This window comes from Pelodiscus sinensis, chromosome 2 (genome assembly GCF_052426305.1).
Source record: "Pelodiscus sinensis isolate ZL-2025 chromosome 2, ASM5242630v1, whole genome shotgun sequence".
Lineage (NCBI taxonomy): Eukaryota > Metazoa > Chordata > Testudines > Trionychidae > Pelodiscus > Pelodiscus sinensis.
Window position 1 is genome coordinate 228,018,769 of NC_143053.1, and position 20,433 is coordinate 228,039,201.

The window sequence follows — 20,433 nt, forward strand, 5'->3', positions numbered from 1 at the left end:
ATGTATAGTTTATCATGAATGTTCTGTATACAAGATTTGCCCCAGGTCAGTACTTTGCTTGTTCGCAATGCTGTATTTTTGTATTGTATCAAAAGTTATACACATGCTGATGGAGTTATTTTCAGAGTCCCTCAGGGACTGTTCAATAAATTAAAGGCAGGAAATCCAAGACATGTTATCTCTTCTCTCTAATGCCATCTGAATTAATTGGAAAATTGCTCTCTGTTGCATAGCAAGTGCAAACCACAACATATTGCAACCCTTAATTGTACTGAGGCAGACACATATTGAGTCTTGTGCTGTTTGTTTTGTGAGGAACTGATAAATTAGACCTTAAAAACTAAGGCCCTGTGTGCTGTGTGTGAACATATAGAGATCCCCCACTACCTATGCTGGCACAGTCAAATAGTCTGGTGTTGGGCACATTAGACATGCATTAAGAGTCGTATAGAGGTCATCTTTGTGTAAAATTACCTTAGCTAAAATTTCTCTTTTGCAATATTATGTATCATTTGCCTGCCACTCTCTACCCCAGAGCTAGCTGTATATCAATGCTGTATATATCTACTGTGGAGCTTTTGGGGACCCTAAGGATACGTCTACATTGTGGTGCTATTTTGGGATACTTCTGGTATCCTGAAATAACTATTCTGTGTCTTTGAAACAAGCCCATTATCTTGAAATATAATGGGCTCGCTGTTCGAACGTCCCCGTAAACCTTGTTCCATGAGGATTAAGGGACATTTCGGAATAGCACTCTATTTCAAAATTTGGCACTGTGTAGACAGTGCCGAATTACAAAATAGGCTATTTGGAAATTCACTCAAAATAAGCTACACAATTTGTGTAGCTCAAATTGCATAGCTTATTTTGAGCTAAGGGTGCAGTGTAGATGCACCCTAAGGCAGAAAAGGCACTGTACATGTAAAATATTGTTACTGATTATTATCATTTTGTATACAAACTAGCCATAAATTGCATTTGCCAAGCAAAATATCTTAGGTCTCGTGATCTCTTAAACAGTGTTTTCAGATCAGGGGCTGGATTGCATTTAATGGGAGTTTTGCCATTGCTTTCAGTGTGATCAGGATCAGACACTGGGAATGTAAACTAATAATATTGGAAGTGGACAATAATCCATGTCCACTAGACAACCTGAAACAAGTGCCCTATGGCTTCACTGCTTAAACTAATTAATACAAATAAGAGTATGGCAATTAAAGCTCATTACTCTTGGTTGTAATGTTTAGTAACAATGGGGCAGATTCTCCTATCGATTTACACCTTGACTTCCGAAGAGTTCACTCCCATTTTGTGCTGATGTTAGAACAAGGAGAATCAAGTCCCTTGTATTTTGTTCTGGAAATGCAGTGGACTGGGAGGGGTGTATTCCTCAAAAAGTGCAGAGAGGAGTTTGAAGTGGAATCTGTGCTACGTGAAGGGGAGGGGGCCAGATGCAGTCTAGCTATTCTGAAAATATTTTCTTCATATTTCCCACAGGCCGAAAATGGTAAACAATTTCTCTTTACGTGAAGCTTCCTCCTTTGAATTCAGGCTAAACTAAGCTAACATCAAAGATGTGTTGTCGAACTGCACAGCAGGAAGATCTGGGTGGCGCTGCTCTTATGTGTGTGTTTGCAGTGCTAGCCTTCCCCTGCTGTTCTGATTTGTTATTCTCTTCCTGTCCTGTGGTGTCTGCTTAGTCAGGCAGTTACTGCAATTGCGACTGGGCACAAAACTGCCTACAGAAATAAAATGAATTTTTTTGTGGGCGAAGGGCTGATTGTATGCTAGCAATGCACATAGAATGGCAACGCTGGTGACCTCTTACTGGCTGGCCTCAGGCACTTCAATTGTATGTGACCACCAGGATTAACAGGCGTGTAATAGCAGAAAACACAAGTCTAAAAACTGCTTGTGGTGGGGAAGTTCTCCAAATGGAAGCCTGCAGGTGGCTGGGATTGATGAAGATGGAGCTAGACATTAGAATCTTGAGGACAACTGGCTGCAACAGGAAGGTAGGAATTGTCACTCTGGATGGGCCCACGTTCCATCCTGTCCTATGTCCTGTAATGAAGAGTGGCCAGTTTCAGGTGGCTAGGGTCCTATCATGTTCACAGTTGTCACTGTCATGGTCAGAGGATTTAAAAAATAATAAATTTTATTTTTTCAGCTAATTAAATCTGAAATGGCAGGCTGTTGTAGGACTAGGAATCCTGACCCAAAAATGAGTTGTGAGGTAGTCGCAAGGTTACTGGGGGTGGAGAGGTTGCAGTGCTGTTGTCTTTACTTCCGCACTGCTGCTGCCAGGACCACTGCCTTCAGAGCTGGCCAGCTAAAGAGCTGCAGCTACTGACAAGGAACCCAGCTTTGAAGGCAGAGCTGCTACCAACAGCAGTGCAGAAGGATGGCATGGTATGGTATTGCCAGCCTTTCTTCTGTACCATTGCCTGCAGAGCTGGGCCTTACGTCAGCAGCTGCCACTCTCCTGCCCCCCAGCTCTGAAGGCAGTAGAGAAGTATGGGTGGCAATATCACAATCCCCCTGGCAACCCTTCTGCAACTCCCTTTTGGTTCAGGACCCCCAATTTGAGAAATGCTGGTCTGCCCTGTGAAATCTCTATCATGTAGGGTAAAATCACACAAAAGAGCAGATTCTAGGGGGGGTGGGAGAGGGTGTGTGGATTTCATGGTCCATGACACATTTTTCATGGCTGTGAATTTGGTAGGGCCCTACAGATGATTTATAGGATAGTACCAGAAGCCCCCAGAAGTTTGATGTGAGAGAATCTGCTTCCCTTTGCCCCCAATTAAGGTCTCATTCTAATGCCTAATGGTTAGTTTGGTTTAAATCTTGAAGTAGGAGATTTTATATCCCCTGCAAAATATTGTTAGCAGTATCTACTATAAATAAATACACATAGTATATATTACTCACCAACAAAGAACGTTATTAAGGTTACAAAGTTATGAAATGGATTATTGCCTAGATGGCTCCTGCTTAATTTGTTTCAGGAGGCAGGTGTATGAGACAGGGCCTGCAGAAAGAGAAAGGATGGTCTCATGGTTTAAGATGTTGACAGCTGCCCTGAACAACTGGATTCTGTTCATTGTCTCTGTTACTGCATTGCTATGTGATGCCAGGTAGGTCACTTACATCAGACTTTTCATAACTGGTCACTAATTGCGTGTTCTCTATCCCAGTCTCCCACTTGGCTCTTCATCCAATCTCAGTATCCCCTTAACCAGCTGGCTCCCAGTCCCACCTGTTTCCTTCTTTGGTTCTCAGACCCATTCTTTTTACCCTGGAGTCCTGTTTCCACCCCTAGTCAAATTCCTAGTCCCAGTTTCCAACACCCTTATTCTTCCTCTCTACAGATGCGGTGTCAGTCTGCTCTCCACCTGCTCTAGTCCCTCTGTATTCAAACCAAGCAGTTTCTCCCTCCACTCTGTCTGAGCTAAGCATAGAGATACCAACTGTCTAATCACACAAACTCAAACACTCTTGCCCCAGCCTACTTGCCATCTCCTCCATCCATTGCTCACTCTCCCTTACCCTCTCTCAGTTTCACCAGGCTGGAGCAGGGGTTTGGAGTGCAAGACAGCATGCAGGGTGCGGGCTCCAGGAGGGGGCTGTTGCTGCTGGAGAGGATTGGGATGCAGGAGGAGGTAATGATTTCAGGCTCTGGCTGGGCAGTTGGTAGCACAGCAGGGCTAAGGCAAGCTCCCTGGTTGCTCTGGCCCCACATTACTCTCATAAGCAGTCAACATGTCCCTGCAGCCCCTGTGGGGTGGGGAAAGGGGGAAGAGGGCTCTGCGCACTGCTCTCACCTGCAGGCACCGCCCCCAAAGCACCCATTGGCTGCAGTTCCAGACAATGGGAGCAACAAAGTCGATGCTTGGAGCAGAGACATAGAGACCCCCTGGAATCCCTCATGCAGATTGTTTCCAGGAGCACCATGGAGCCAGAACAGGCAAAAGCCTGCCTCACCGCCACTGTGCTGCTGGACTTTTAGGGTATGTCTACACTTATGTGATTATTTCAAAATAAGCTATTTCAGAATAATAACACCTAAAATAGCTATTTCAAAATAGCGCGTCCACTCTACAAATGCCCATTGAAATGGTGCAGATCTATATTGAAATAGCATGTCCACACTGATTGGAGGCTGAATCACATTTAAGACTCCCCAGAAGCATCCAGGCAGGATATTAGGACAGCACTTAGCCTGAGGCAGCAGCTACAGGAAGTATCTGAGGTTTGTTCTTGACGGGGTTCCCCTCTACAACCATTACTCAGGCTCTTCACCTCTGCTTACTTCCATGAGCGACAGCAAACTCTTTTCACTGCATGCTCTGGTTGCCCTTGTGGACACCACAACACTCCAGCCATGGACCTGGTGGGGGGAAGCTAGCCCCCAGGCCTGCTCCTTACACCCTGTGGCCCTGCCCCTTCTTGTAATGCAGAGCTGCCCTGCACACCCTGCCTGGGGACCTGGCAATTCTGTCAGCCCCCTAATCTCAAGAAGGATGATAAGGATTTCAGGGAGGCTGCCGCCACCGGAATTTAGAGATCAAGGACATCAGCTGGTTCTGCTGCATACTGTGATGATTGAACCATGAAACCCATTACAGGCACAAAAACCCCTGCCCCTAGGGATAAATTAATGCTGGTGTAAGGCGGCAGTATGGCCTCTGGATGACCTGGAAGGGGAAGTTCCCCTAAAGACCCCTTGGTGGGCAGTGCCAGAGCACCCTAGCCCCACCCCCAGGAAGCAGAAGGACGGGGCTGGAAGTATAAGAGAAGGAAGGCCCCACTTAGTTGGAGCCCAGTAGCCGAGCAGGGAGGAGGCTTGGCCAAAGGCTCAGCGGCAGTGGCGGCGAGCCTTGCCCCGCCGGCCCAAGCCAGATGACTGGGTTGGACCCCTGGGCCTGCTGCCATGCCTGGAACCCTGCTCTACCCTGCAGCAGCCCCAGAGTGAGCACTGAGATCTGGGGAGGCTACCGAGAGCCCCGCTATGGCCCAACACTTCCCCTGGTTCTCTGGGACCCAGACCTGACCCTCGCCAGTGGACTGAGCCCCCTGGACCTCTGCTACCTATAACCCCTGAGGAGCCTGTGGACACCCTGCTGCCTCCTTTGACCCCCATTGAGCCTGCCAAGCTGGACTGGAGCCAGGTAGAACCCCCAGGGGGACCAGAAGGTAGCCCAGGGAGGGCTGGCTTAGGGCTGGCTGAGGAGATGGATGTCAGCTGGGCAGCAGATTGTGGCCTGGACCCCTGCTAGCCCCTGACTAGGCCGGTGTGTTGCGGCCAAGGGCCCCACTGACCTGATGGCAGCTAGTGCTGCCCTCATTAGGGCCCTGGGCTGGGACACAGTGGAGTGGGTGGGCCGGTGTCTTCTCCGCCCCCTCCCCAAGGGGAGCAACCCCCCCGCGCCTGTCAGCTGTCCGCCAGCTAGGAGATCCGACCTTGAACAAGGGGCCAGGTGTATAGACTGATTATTGGTCAACCAGCCCTGACCCGAGGGCCTGTCCAGTAACCGTTCTGATTTGACTGTTTGAACATTTACTCCACCCTGACCCCAGAGTCAGGCACCTGAGTGGGGTTTGATTGACTGTTCATCCCGCCCTGGCCCCGTAGCAGACCCCAGGGACTGGTTGTGGGAAAGTGGCAGAGTCGCCCGCCGCCTGGGGACCACTACAGCTGGGCTTTGAGGTCTGTGTATAATGCAGTGGCTTAGAATCAAGATTGAGAAGTGCTCACTGGTCCCATCCAATCGCTCCCATGTGAAAAGTTATAAAAACTAATAAAGCTCTGAGGCTGGGTATTACTAACGCCTCATGGATTGGAGGTTTAAAAGAGGCCAGGTCTTTGCAGGGAAGAAGTCAAGTCAAGGTTATGGGTGAACAGATCCAGCAATCACTGGTGAAGAAGAAGCCAATCCTGGTAGGATGTAAGTATCAATGTATGAGGAATGAAGAGCTGGTGCAAGGCTTAAGAAGACTAAGCAATTTGTAGGGCCCTGAACAGCTCCAAGAGACCCCTCTGTGCTTTTTATTATGCATTCTGGAGTGAGGAGCCAAAAATATTCCTGCTTAGGGCCCCCAATGGACTAACTGCTTCTGGATGAATGCCATCTATTACTTCCAATACCTCAGTGGGAACTGAGGCCAAACACCACTTTGCAGGATCTGGCCCTTGAAGAGGATTCACTAGACTAGAGTAACACCTACAAAGGATGATAGGGATGTAAGTGACTAGTCGACTAGTTGCTTCCCTCCCCCCCCCACCACCCTTTTCTGCCTCTACCACAAAGAGGCAGCAAGCGGAGGGAAGAGAAGGGGATGCTGGAGGGAGCCAGCTTAAAAGCTGGTTCCCCCCCTCAGCTCCAGTTCTGTGGGACAGAGCAGGGGCTCGCTGCTGCGCTTCCTCTTTGAAATGTACAAGATCACCAGTGGGGGTTCTTGTGCATTTCAAAGAGGAAGTGCCGCATGGTGCCTGGGGTCAGCAGGGGACTCCCCACTGGCCCTGGGCTCCATCCGGCATTTCAATCTTTGAAATGCTCATTTCAAAGATGGAACGTGCTCTAGTCCTTATCAACTAATCTGTTTGTCGATGGAAATCCCATTGACTATTTGATTAGTTAATTAATCGATGTTCAACATCCCTAATTGATGAGTCATGGAGCTTGTACCACTCAGCCTCTGACCCAAAAGTGGGAAGTCTATTTTCACATCTGGGTTTGGAGACTCTCACCCATACAGCCACAGGTGTTGTGGCTACAATGAGCTTAGGTCATGGTCCCATTTCAGTTTTGCAGTAGCTTTTTTCTCCTTCAAGTTCTGCTCCTGGCACTGAACCACAGCTTGACACAATACCTGCTGGGCCATTATGCTAATTGGCAGATTCAATGTTTTAAGGATCTGCAGTATTAGTTTACCTCAGCTTTACAAAGGTACATTATTTAACAAACACACACACATTCCAAGCTACTTTCCATGCTGCTTAGACAAAGCAATAGGGAAATATTGACCATTTAAAATATTACTGTGGTTTTCAAATGCAGTTATATGACTTGATTTACATTTTGTTTGTGACATTCTTCACACAGCGTATTGAAGTGATTAGCTTTCCTTGTGAAAACTAAAATTTCCAGATCAGTGAGGTGTTCTTCTTTACAGCATCTTGTCTTGAACTACACTATGGACTATGTGATGTGCAAGCATTTGTAAAATGCGCTACATCACATTCATTGTAAATGCCTGTAATTTGGGCCTCATTCTCCACTCATAACCTAGTGCTGGTGTAAAGGAACTGAGACGCAGAGCCACTAGTTTGAAAAGCAGGGTGGTTTATCACATCTAGCTGTGTGCTATGTGTGTGCATAACAGCTCAGAAACGTAATTGTCAAACATGTTCTGAAACGTGAGCCCCTGGTGGATGTTGGGCTCTAGATGAGATACAAGAACAAGGGCCTCACAAATTAGCCCTATTCGGAGTTGAACACCCCGGTTGTGTCTACACTGGCATGAATTTCCGGAAATGCTTAAAACAGAATAGTTTTCGTTATAAGTATTTCCGGAAAAAGAGCGTTTACATTGGCAGGCTGCTTTTACGGAAAAGCTCTTTTTCCGGAAAAGCATCTGTGGCCAATGTAGACGCGCTTTTCCGGAAAAAAGCCCCGCCATTTTCGCGATCGGGGCTTTTTTCCGGAAAAGACTACTGGGCTGTCTACACTGGCCCTTTTCCGGAACAGTGTTCCGGAATAAGGACTTATGCCCGAGCGGGAGCAGAATAGTTTTTCCGGAATAGCAGCTGATTTTGTACAGTAGAGCATCGTTGCTTTTCTGGAAATTCAAGGGCCAGTGTAGGCAGCTCGCAGCTTATTCCGGAAAAGCGGCTGATTTTCCGGAATAAGTGGCCCAGTGTAGACACAGCCCCCATGTGTAAGGATTCTCCCTTTTCTGTGCAGAAGGCCAGGATGTGTCACCTCTGCAATACGCTAGACTCTCCCCTCTCCCACATAGATTCCCACCCACTGGAACTGCACAAAGAGAGAGGAATTTAGGAGGTGGAGCAAAGGCAGATGAGAAAGGGGCAAAGAAGTTGCTCCTATTTTCAATACCATCCCTCACAAAACATGGACTTCCCTGCATGAAAATCTTGCAGGAGATAATACTCTCTGGTCCCCCTCCATAGAAGCTACTGAGCAGTCACAAGGGACTGAGCCAATGGGAATGAATGTGGAGAGCAGCAGCCATTCCTGTGACACAGCTCTTGTTGCAGAGCAGATGTCTGAGATCTGAGTGGTTGGGAGCTTTTCAAACAAATAGCTAACACCAACAAATGACCATATAGTGCCACAAATCAGAAGGGGTGAGAGGGCTTTTTTGTTTTTGTTTGGGGGGAGAGAGGTTATAACAAGTAATGGCCTATACTATAGACTTTCTTATGTATGAACAGAATTGTTTGCTAATTTCCAATCAAATACACTTATGTAAATCCACTGAGGGCACCAAGGCTGTGCCTCTGAAAGAAACAGTCCTGATGACAATGTTCAAAAAAGAAAGGAATCCTGCTTGACTTTCTGCTCCCTGGCTGAGCTGGCAGTTAACTTTTTTTTTTAACTTTTAAATGGAGCATATTTGATTTGGGATTCATTGGGTGATTGTAAACAGAGATGCACACAATGACACGTTTGCAGAACTACTTTTCTGGGCAGAGTTAAGTTCTTAGCCTTTAGCCTAAATTTTTAAAGGTGTCCAGTGCTTCTGAGTGGCTTGGTGTATAACACACCTTAAAGACACTCCAAAATTAAGGTACCAAAATCACTTGTTCCTTTTAAAATGTTTGCGTGTCTGTGATGTCTGCTATTGCACCAGATCATAGTGTTGAATACAGTAATTCCTCACTTAACACGTGCACACTTTAACATATTTTCGCAATAGCACAATTTTTTTTTAGGGAACATTTTTCAAACAACACGACCCCATCCCCACAACAACATGATTTCCCCTAGGGCCGGCTGGTGGCCGGCAGCTGCACGAGGCTTCCCCTGCCTCTCTGCAAAGCAGCAGAGGTTTGCCGCTTGCAGCACCATTCCCTGGTGACCCCCTCTGGCAGAACACAAGGCATCTGGCCAGAGGGGGTCAATGGGGAACTGCACGGTGAGCGGCAAACTTCTGCTGCTTTGTAAGGAGGCAAAGGAAGCCCCTCGCAGCTGTCGGTGATCGGCCAGCTGGGGAAACCCAGCCACCGGCTGCAAGCCCCCTCCCCTGTCCTTCCCTTCCGTTCTCCAGAACCAAACACCTCCCCTCCCTGCTATAACCCAGTCCCCTTTCTCCCCCAACCTTACACCCCAGTCCCAGCTGCTAACCAGTGCAGGCTGGAGCTGCAAGCGCACATGCGCTTGAAACGCAACCCCACCTTTTCCATTCTTTTCAATGGGAAAATTGACCACAGATAACATATTTTCACTTAGCAGGATCATTTTCTGAAACGTATCTACCATGTTAAATGAGGAATTACTGTACTGTAGTTTAAGAATGGGCCTAGATCACTTTTGACCAAGGATAATAATTTATGTTCATGTAAATTGATTGTCACATAGATGAAGAAGATTTAAATACAGGGTTCATGCCAGCCAGGTTCTGGCCTGCTGTGGTAATGCAGTCCCCAGGAAGTTTGGGGAGGACTTAAGTTTTGCAGACAATTACTCAGGCTACCCTATCCTTTAGGGTCCTCAGGGTTTGGTCTTGCAAAGCTCTGATTGCTCTTACCTTCAGCTCTCAGTGACTTCAGTGGGAGTTGAGGATGCCCAACACGTTTCAAGATAATTCTTCCAGCTCAGTGACCTACAAGCCGGGGCAGAGTCATTACTCTGCCTGTTCCTCACTCATTTAGGCCAACATGCATCCCAAAAGAGCATGGAGGAAGGCATCTCTGCATTCTTTCAGTCGAAGACCATTGCAGCTATTACTAATTCATAGATTTTTAAGGCCAGAAGGGACCATTAGATCATCTATGCTGACCTTCTCTTTTGTGAAAGTAATTGAGTCCAATAATTTGTCTAGCTAAAGCGTATCTACCAAAAAAGGTATCCAGTTTAGACTAGATGATATCAAGAGATGGAGAACCTACCTAATTCCTGCTAGTTTGTGCCACTGTTGTTCATCCTTGCTCTCAAAACTTTGTGCCTTATTTCTGTCATGATTGGTGCTCATAGCTTGACCCATGGAAAACTGGGCTTGAAAAGATCAGTCTCTGTGAGCAGGTTCTATGCTAGCAAGCATGTCTGAAGTGCAATGGTGACCTAGCAATGTGTTGATTGGTTCAAAGACATTCAGAAGTTCTTGGTACTGAGGGGCTAAGCACCTCCTGTCATTCAGTGAGAGGCAATGCTGTATCTAGTTAAACTGGCCCAACTCACTGGAGCAAATATGTTTTAAAAAATTGCTGCAGTAGGACTGCATACCTTTTTAAAAATGTCGTGTATGTAAAATGTGTTGTTGATAGACTAGAAAGAGGCAGAAGGAAGAGATCATGAAAAAAACAGTTTGCAGAGCAGGCCGAAACTGGAGCCGAAAAGATTTCCATTCCTTTCTCTGAACTGTCCTTCGAGGTATGGGCCCCCCTGAAAGCATAATCCTGTTTGTGCCACTGTTTGCTATGCTCCCTAATTGGATAAAAAAAGAAAGACAAATCCTAATCCTCTGATGTCTATCTTGGGAATATCCCCAGCGATTAAGGAAAGACACATGAATAAAACGATAAGATTTATTTTTGGATGTTGGTTAGGATTTAGAGGCTAAGGAATTCAAAAATATTGCAGGCTGGATAATATGGGTGGGAGAAGCCAATAACTTTAGAAAAAATTATGATACTGTTGAAGACAGACAGTCAGACCTCTCTTTGCCAAGTAAAGCTATTGGCAGATTAAGGTACTGCTCGTCATTTGGTATTAAAGAGATAGAAATAGCCTGCTCCTGTTTTATTTTGCCTTGAGGGGAAAAAATTCTTAATCTTTGATATTTTATAGCAAATAATATGGAATTAATATGTTACTAGTAGATGCATTTGTGTTGTGTGCAGTCAGGCAACATGTCTGCTTCTTCTACGGAAGGCAATGGCAAAACTCACTTTGACTTCAAGGGGAGCAGAACCCAGGCCAAGTGGTTCTCTAAGTTGGTAAGTACTTTCAAAGGACAATCAGAAGAGTAAGGAGCATTTGAACAGTGAGACCAGACCCTCTGTGTACTTGAACCAAAGCATTATGTGCAGAATGTAAAATGCTCAAATTTGCAAAGGAACTATTTTGCCCAGGTGATGTAGGGATTGTAGTGCTGCCAAGCTCAAGTGTGCAAAAATCATGAGTCAAAGAATCATGAGATTGGCTTACAAATTGTGAGATTTTTAAAAAGCAATAGTTTGGCTTCTGATTCCTGAGCCTTTGATGGCTATGCCTTGCCTATCTTGCAATATTTTCTCTGAGATCACAAGAACTAGAAACAATTTATTAAAGTAAAAGCTGAGAATCCACTCTAAACAGATGAATCCAGGAAGGCGGGGGGGGGGGCGGGGAGAGGGCTTTAATTAGAGCCCCAAATGTCACAAGATTCACAATTAAATCACTAAGTGTGATTCTGCTGGTGCTGTAGGGCTCTCAGGGTCAAAAAATATACTTGAAGGAGAATTGCCATGGTGCAAAAAGTCAGAAACCTCCGTTCTCTTGACCAGTGCAGGCCCTAGAATTGGTGTCTGGGCAAGATAGGTATAAGCAAGGTATATCATGGATTTCATGTACAGTCTCCTCCAGTGGAAATATAGCACTCTGGCAAGCCTGCCATAGGGGGAGCAAAGAGGACAAGGCCCCTGAGCCCCAGGCCCTTTAAATTGCTGTTGGAGCACTGCAGAGTGCTTCAGGCAGTGCTGAGGGTTGGGGAAGGAGCATGCTGCAGTCTGGGTGGTGCTGAGTGCTGATTGCCCCTAGTCCTGCCCCTTCTTGCCAAGGCCCTCCCCCTTCTAGTCATGTAGTGCCACCCCACACACACCTTGTCTAAGGGCCTGGCAAGGCTCTAAACTCCCCTGTACCCTGGCCACAGAGGCACAGGTTTCTTCCGATGAAACCCTCAGGCTGGACACCAGTAAAACACTGTCACCCTTGGGCTGAATCTAGTTTTTTGTGCCCAGTGGCCTATTCTGGAGCAAACCAAGAATTTATGGGAGGTGGGGAGAGACTACAGTTAATCCACACTTGTGTCTTGTGTCATCATTCTAAACTGATGGATCTCTGTTATTAAATATTCCTATTGTGGTAGCGCCTAGAAGACAGCCAAGTTCTGGTCCCATTGTTCTGGGTACTATGCAAATATATAGTTAATAACAATCCTAGTCCCCAAAGAGCTCCTAGATTTTAGTCCTGGTACTATCTAAAGGAGAGAGCTATAAATCTCTCAGAAAGGGCCTTTTTAGTTCAGGATGTTTGCACTACTCTTATAATTCCCTATCACAATAACTTGGATGAGAATTTTTTTATATTTAAAACATTTGTTTTCCAGCCAAACCAAACCATTAATATCAGTCTATGCTCCATTAGCTAACAAAGCAATATTTAAATAAGAAAGCCCATTTTACTTAATGAAGTTAATGGTTATTTTAAAAAGACATTTGTTTCCAGTGTATTTTTTTTAATCTCAAACCACTCAGCTGCATAATCTGTGACTAGCTGTGGAGTAGTGTTTTCAATGTCATATGATATCTTTTAATTTGTCTTTTAATTAATTTGTCTTTTAATAGCTTTTTTAATACATTTAAATTAATATTTTCACGAAAAATACATATACTCATATAGGGATTTCAGTTGCCTTTGCTCACTGAGGTCCTGGAGGTGCTTGGACATGCCCAGGGATCAGATCCACATTGGTATATTGATGCCTTCAATCCCTACTTAGGCACCTTAGTTCCAAATTTTGGCTCCCCTGCAAATCACCACATTCCTACCAATCCCTTTAGACACCACAACATTTGTCAATTACGTTTCTGCCTTGGAGCATAAATACTGCTGTCTTACTCCAGGCTTATGGACACCCATCTCATGCCTAAGTCCCAGACTGATCCATGAACTAGAGAAAGATAGGTTGGTGATCATGTATCTTGTGTTAAGGGCACAATCTGGTGGGCATGCTCAGAGGCAGCCCACAGGATCTAGCCCCATTCAAAATTAGGGAAGAGGAGAAAAGGAGCAGGATGTCCATTCTACAACTTTTACCCACTTCCAGCTCCTTCACTTTCTATGTTGATCATTTTGTGTGGGGTGACACAGGTGTTTAACTTATTCTCACTAAAAATGACTTAGGCACCTAAGCGACCTGACTCTAAGAAGGGGTTCCCAGCTGCTGATGATTAGCAGAGTGAGGTGCCTCCCTGCCACCTGAATTTAGGCATCTGTCTCCATAAGAGGGGCAGGGCTTATGATATACCCCTCTCTTTGGCATATCCCATTGGCTGTCTTAGGGCGTGCCTCCACTACACTGGGGATCTACTCTGCAGTGATCAAGCCACCAAACATTGATTTATTGTGTCTGCTTAGTCATGATAAATTGACTTCCAAGCACTCTCCCATCATCACTGGTACTCTACCGGAATGAGAAGAGTAGCTGGGGTACAGGAGAGCAGCTCTCGCTGACTTTACTGCACACAAGATGCCACAGTAAGTAAACTGACATCAGCTATGCTATTTACATAGCTGAAGTCAGGTAGATTAGATTAATGGTGGGAGTTAGGATAGACTGTCTCTTCAGCAGCTTCCTGCCTAGCCTGCTGGCTATGGAAAACCACTATCCAGAACCACTACAGGCAGTCCCCGGGTTACGTACAAGATAGGGACTGTAGGTTTGTTCTTAAGTTGAATTTGTATGTAAGTCGGAACTGGCGTCCAGATTCAGCTGCTGCTGAAACTGACCAGCAGCTGACTACAGGAAGCCCGAGGCAGAGTTGCTCTGCCCTGGGCTTCCTGGAATCAGCCGCTGATCAGTTTCAACAGAGGCTGAATCTGGACGCCTGGGACAGAGCAGCTGGGGCGCTGCCGGGTAGGTCCCCGCAGCGCCGCACCTCAGCACTGCGGGGACCAACCCAGCAGCACCCCAGCAGCTCTACCCCAGGTGTCCCCAAGTCAGCCACTGCTGAAACTGATCAGCGGCTGATTCCAGTGGAGGCAGGAAAAGGGAATAAGGGAATTTGTGTGCAGCCATCTTGGTCTTGTTAACATGAGTATGAGAGTCTGTTTTGAACCATGTGAAATTGAAAGAGCATAAAAATGTAGCAAATGTTATAAACTGTTGTAGCTCTGTTCTACTTGTGTTCAGTTCTTTTGAATCTGTCCAAAGCTATTTGTGTCTGTCGCTCCAGACTGGATTCTTACAATGCAGGAGCTACACTTGATGATTGTGCAGAAACATCAGCTGTCATAGAAAGTGACTGCCCATTTGATGGGGTTTAATTCAGGGAATCTATACTTCATAATCTGCACTAGCTTCCCATTCATTTCCCAGTACAATTCAAAGTGTTGGGATTGATGTACAAATCCCATTATGGCTTGACTCCAAGTTAATTTAGAGACCACCTCTGTCCTCTCAGTCTCTTCAGACAGATCCTTTTGGTTGCTCCATCTAATAGCCCCTAGATTTAATGCCAACGATTTAATAAAAAGGGAATCTCAGTGAAGGGCTCTCAACTCTGTAACTTACTACCCTGGCTTTCTAACACAGCCCAAGTTTATTGATCCCTAAGGCATTCCTCACCTATTTGTGATGGCTTGCAATGGTCAAGGAGATATTTATGGAGTAGAGAGTTTTTGATCCTTTTGAATCTTTTAATTGTTATTGGGCACATTAATTGTTTTGCTAATTACCAAATATCTTTCAGTGTTGTTCAGCCAATTGGAATAATCTGACATGCACATTCTATAAATTTAAATCATAAATGCAATTTCTCCACTAGGAACTGGATTGAGGCCACTACCTCAAATCACATGTGATCCCAAAAAGTGGTTGGATGGAAAAAACTCTGATCCAGCCTAGATACAAAAGGCTCTGCATTCTATTAATAATCTCTTGAGCCAACAGCCCCTTAAATGTGATTATACAGATCATACATCTAAGAACTTCAGAAGGGGTTTGGGAGCTCTTTTGAGTCACTAAATAAAATATCTGGCAGAGCCTAAATGTTTCAAAGAAATCTGTGCATTCAAGAGTAACTCTGATGCTGGGATGTGTTTGATTATTTAATATGGCAAATGGCCCTTGTGATCAGAAGAACAATTGTCCATAGCATAGACAAGCTACTTACTTAATATTTTTTTCCTGGGGGATGTTTGCTTAGGTGTAGAGGTAAGTAATATTTCCTGTAATAGACACCAGAAAGGTAGGAATTCATTCTACATTCCCTGGTCTTTGTTGAGTCATGTTGAACAAGTGGCTGGAAAAAAAACTATCCAGAGAGGTAAGTGGACTCTTTATATTTAATTCTTGACACTTTAGTCTATTTTCTGCTGCCAAGATTGATTGATTTGATTTATAATTTTTTTTTCTGTGGCAGTGTGATATTTGAAAGGCACACAAATAATTAATCCTTACGATCCCTCCCCTTAGGTAGGGCAGTATTATCTCAATTTTACAGATGTGGAAATTGCAGCCTACAGCATTAAAGGACATGTCTACATTAGAACTGGGGGTGTGATTCCAGGCTGGAAGAGACATGAACTCTTTCTTATTGAGCTAGCTCACTAAAAATAGAATGAAGCTGATGGACTAGCTGCTCCATGTACATGCTTGTCAGTCACGTAGGTACCAACACAGAGCAGCTGGCCCATCCTGCAGCTCATGCTGCCATGGCTACATTCTACTTTTAGTGTGCTACTTACATCAGAGCTAATGCAAGCATGTCTCTTTAGCTGGAAATCATACCCCAGCCCCTAGCATAGGCATACCCTACATAACTTGCCCAAGGTCACACAAGGCATGTGTGGCAGAGCTAAGAGTGGAGTTTGGGACAGGGACCCCTTGTTATGTGTGAGTGTGGAATGTCTAGTACCCTGGGGTTCTAGTCCCTGACTGGGATCTCAAGGTGCTTCCACAATATAAATAAATATTAGCAGACTTACCCAGCAGTACTCAGGTCCTTCAACGTAGGGTGTAAAGACTCAGGCCAGGGCCTTGGAGATGTGGGGGGGTGACTGCAGGAGATGGGGCAAAGGGGTGCAAGAGTGAGGGTTAGGGAGTGAGGAAGGGCTCAGAGGTGTGGGTTCCATCTGGAACAGGCCTTTTCTCTCTTCCCAGGTCCCCTATTCACAAGGGCCATTTCTCCCCCAGCAACCAGGGGAATTTTCTCTCCCCCAGCCTCTGGGGGCCCTCCCCCAGCTGCCAGGGGCCTATCTTCTCCCCCCATCACCCTATGGTCACCAGGTGCATTTTTTCTCCTCCAAGTGCCCCCTCCCCTGCCACCAGGGTCTTTTTCTTCCTCCAGTCCCCCCTCCCACCCCAGCTTCCAGGGGTCTTTTTTCTTTCCCTCTCTCCAGTGGTGCAGCCAAGGCCGGGGGCGGGAGGGATTGGAGGAGTAGGGGCTACTTAACCATGTGTGTTGGCAGACAACATAGCAGAGCCCCAAACCTACCATCAGCTCCCTTGGTGGTACAGCTGCTCCCAGTGGACACTCTGAGAATAGCTCTCCCCTGTGGGCTCTTTGCCCCCCAGTGGCCACCCTCATCTAATATCCCTCCAAACAGAAGCCCCTTCTTTTGCATATTACGGAAAACGGTCCTTTTCCCAGGACTTCCAGTTGTCCTAGCAAAATCAAACCCTGACCTTGCTAGGAGAAGAAGCTACATACCAAATTGGGTAACCCTAGCACTTACTGTTTAGGAGGCGTTCTTGAACAAATGTTGTCATAGACAGGCACATGGACAAACACACCCTAAAATATATTTATAAGGAAATAATAATTGACAATTATAATATTAATTTGGTGATTCAACTGCAAAAGCATTCTTCCCCTTTCTTCACCACTCTAGTGATGCTCACATTAGAAGTGTCTAAGAAAGGCAGTTAGATTGGATAGTGTAATCCTAACAATTCTTTTAAAATAAAGTGTATTTTACTATTATATCTTTAACATTGTTGTTTTTTATGTCTGTAGATAATAAATTATCCACAAGCTCTAATATGATGAGATCTAATACAGAGGATTCCATGTGCTCTGTGCATGCTGAGAAAATGTTATCCATACATCTCTCTTAGGAGCTTCTAATGTACCTGTGTAATGATCAAAAGTTTTAAAAGAAAATACATAGCTTTTCTTTAATTTAAATGCTATGTAAACTATATTGCCAAAATTATTCACAGACTGAGTTGAGAGTCAAAGAAAGATAATTTGGAAGAAAATCAACTGTGATCAAGCAAAATAATTGTGCAGCACCTATGATCCCACTGTGTCCCAGTGAGATCAGGCATGGCCTGATGCACAGTGGGATCATAGGTGCTGCACAGATACTTTGGATGATCACAGCTGGTTTACTTCCAAATCACCTCTCTCAAACTACCCCTCTGAGGTAGCATGGGTATATTAAATGGCCCTACTCTGACCCTCAGGAGTGGGAGAAACTAACCACGTGGCACTTAAGATTTCTTTACCTAATTTTTAAGTAGTGTCCATTTGTCAGCCAACTCCTCTCTCCTTCCCATGAGCTACCCCCAAACTTTGACTTCAGTGATGCTTCAAAAGTACTCAAATTCCTTCAGCAGCTTTGAAAATCTTATCCTAACTATTTGCTGGAGAAGGGTGTTTGTGTTTTGGAGGAGCAAAGACGACAGAGAGCAGAGGCTCATGGAGGGTAGGTCCATCAATGGCTATTAGCCAGGATGGATAGGAATGGTGTCCCTAGTATCTGTTTGTCTGGAAATGAGTGACAAGAGGGGGATCACATGAAGATTACCTGTTGTATTTCCTCTCTGGGCCATCTGGCATTGGCCACTGTTGGCAGACAGGATACTGAGCTAGATGGATCTTTGGTCTGACCCAGTACAGCCATACTTATGTTAAGCAGGGTGGAATGGAGAAAGAACAGAAAGAAGGAAATCATTGGGGGGAATTGAAATAAGTTTAAAGGAAAGGAAATATATCATTGACCTGCTGTGTGACCTTGAGTATCATTATCTTTCTCTGGTGCTCTTTTCCCTCCCAGCCTTTGCCTGTCTAGTCTGTTGAGACTCACTAGGGCATCTGACGAAGTGGGTCTTTGCCCACAAAAGCTTATGCTCCAATACATCTGTTGGTCTATAAGGTGCCACAGGACTCCTTGTCACTGGGGCATAGTGGGATCATTTGCACTGCACAATTACTTTGGATGATCGTTTTTTCCCAAATCATCCGTCTTTGACTCTCAACACAGTTTGTGAATTATTTTATAAATGTAGTTTAGAAGCATTTCTTTAAATGCTCTGCATTTTCTTTAAAACTTTTGATCAATACTTATTAATTCCTCCCTGTTGATTTTCTTCTTTTTGTTTTTCTTTCCCCATTCCACCCTGCTTTGCTGTCTGTCCTCTTTGCTCCTCCAAATTACACCTCACCCTACTCCATCAAACATGAAGAGTAAGTTTTTCAAAGCTGATCTAGGAATTTGAATTCTTGGATCACCAGTGAAGCCAAATGGGAATGGGAGGCAGAGGAGAGGGGAGTTAATTTTAGCCAATTTTAGGAAGTGTCAATCTTAAGTGCCAAGTGATTGGTTTTACTACTGCTGAGTTAGGAAAAGTCAGAGAGAGAGGTGATTTTAGAAGAAAACTGACTGTGATCATCCAAAGGAATTGTGCACCACATATGATCCCACCTTGCCAAAGGCTGTGCCTGATCTCTCTGTGGCATAAGTACTAAATTTCACAATAGGTGCAGTTGTGATAGTCAACAATTAGCTTGAGATGCTGCAGTTTTCCTGAGCGGGATAGCAGAATCTATTGCTTCCAACTTTTCTGTTTGTTTTTGTTTGAGGTGTCAGGGGTATAGCAGAAGTAACAATTGGCCTATAGGCTAAGGTTAACATTTTTAAAGTTTGTGACCAAAGTTTGTCTGGATCCACAAGTCAACTCTGAGTTTTCAGGACACCTTTGCACTGGAGTGTATCAGGACCTATATGTGTAAAGTGCAACAAAAGCAAGGAAGTTTGTTCCTTTTTACTACAGGGAAATTTTGAAGGGTAGCAGTAAGAAAATAGGCAAGATGCAGCAGAAACCAGGTGCCAGATACAGGTATTTGTGGTACAGCTGTATCAAGATGCGTCAGGGCCAGGATGAATTATTGGCACACTGGAAGTATTTCCTATTATTCTCTGTTCATACATTAAAATGGAGGGGGTGGGGCTAGCAACTAAAATGGGCAGGAACCAGGTGCCACACCTGTGGCACTGCCCTATTATTTCCAGGGAATGCAGCAAACCACAGTACTTTCAGGTGCAACAGGAACACTGTGGCTTGCTCTCTATTTTGATGGTCCAGTCTGGGGGCCTCGGGCTGGGTTCAGAGCTCAGGACCAGCCAGTTTTCACCCAGGTCCCTTTTCTAGGGAAGCCAGCGCCTGCCGCTCACCTAGAGAGATGAGCAGCCCATTCGGTGCTGCTATTAGTGCAAAGCTCCGGCCGGGACAGCCGATCCTGCAGGCAGCCAGAGCCCCCCTGTACCTAGGCTCCTCTGGGCTGCAGGGGGCAGCTCTAGAGGGGCAAGCCCCTTGCCAAGCTGTTGCGCGACTTGCTATCCCCGGGCAGGGCGGAGGGGGCAGGGCAGCCCCCGGCTGTGCTTGGGATTGCAGGGGATTAGTGGGGCGAACTGCTCAGGGCCCGGGCGGAACGGCTGCTGCGTGCTGGGGGCAGGAGGAGACGGGGGAACCAGGAGGGGCCCGGAGAGCAGCGCAACCTGACCCGCCTCTCCTAGCCCCGGCGCAGGGCTCTGTGCATGGGGCGGCTGGCTAGCTGGCCAGGGGCTGCCCGCGCAAAAGCGGAGGTAGCAGGAGCCCGCCCCCCGCCGGGCGGCCGCACAGGTGCGTGAGCCCTGGGGCAGGCCGATGCCTGCGGCTGCTCCTGAGGCGCCTGCCGGCTCCCTGCTCTCCCCCAGGTGAGTGACCCTCGCTGTTTGCTTGCGGGCGGCTCAGGCGCTGCTTGCAAAACGAGCCAGCCCCGGCCTTGTGGGCGTGGAGCGAGGCGGCGGGGGCAGCTCCCTATGGGAAGGTGGTCGAGGGGCGCAGACTGCCCCGCAGGGCGGGAGGCCAGGGGGAGCCAACGCTGCCTCCATGCCCCGAGCGCCCGGCCGTGGGCTGGAGCCCGCCCCGCGTGGCAAACAGCTGCTAAGAGGATCAAGCAAGTACAATGGCTCCCGCTGTTCAGCGTTTCCC

At 46.2% G+C, this 20,433-nt stretch overlaps 1 protein-coding gene across 4 annotated transcripts in view; it reads left to right on the plus strand.

Annotated features, from left to right (window-relative positions):
* Nucleotides 1-3,012: 3,012 nt before the first annotated feature.
* The window catches only part of MYO3A (myosin IIIA), a 219,695-nt gene continuing 202,274 nt past the window's right edge, over nt 3,013-20,433 (plus strand). For 2 of the 4 annotated variants that reach the window (XM_075922537.2, XM_075922539.2), the window contains exon 1: nt 19,836-20,156. The gene's annotated coding sequence lies outside the window, so the exon portion shown is untranslated. Of the gene's footprint in view, nt 3,144-19,834; nt 20,157-20,433 lie in introns of those variants that run through there. The other 2 variants (XM_006115285.5, XR_012902077.2) reach the window with 2 other exon arrangements.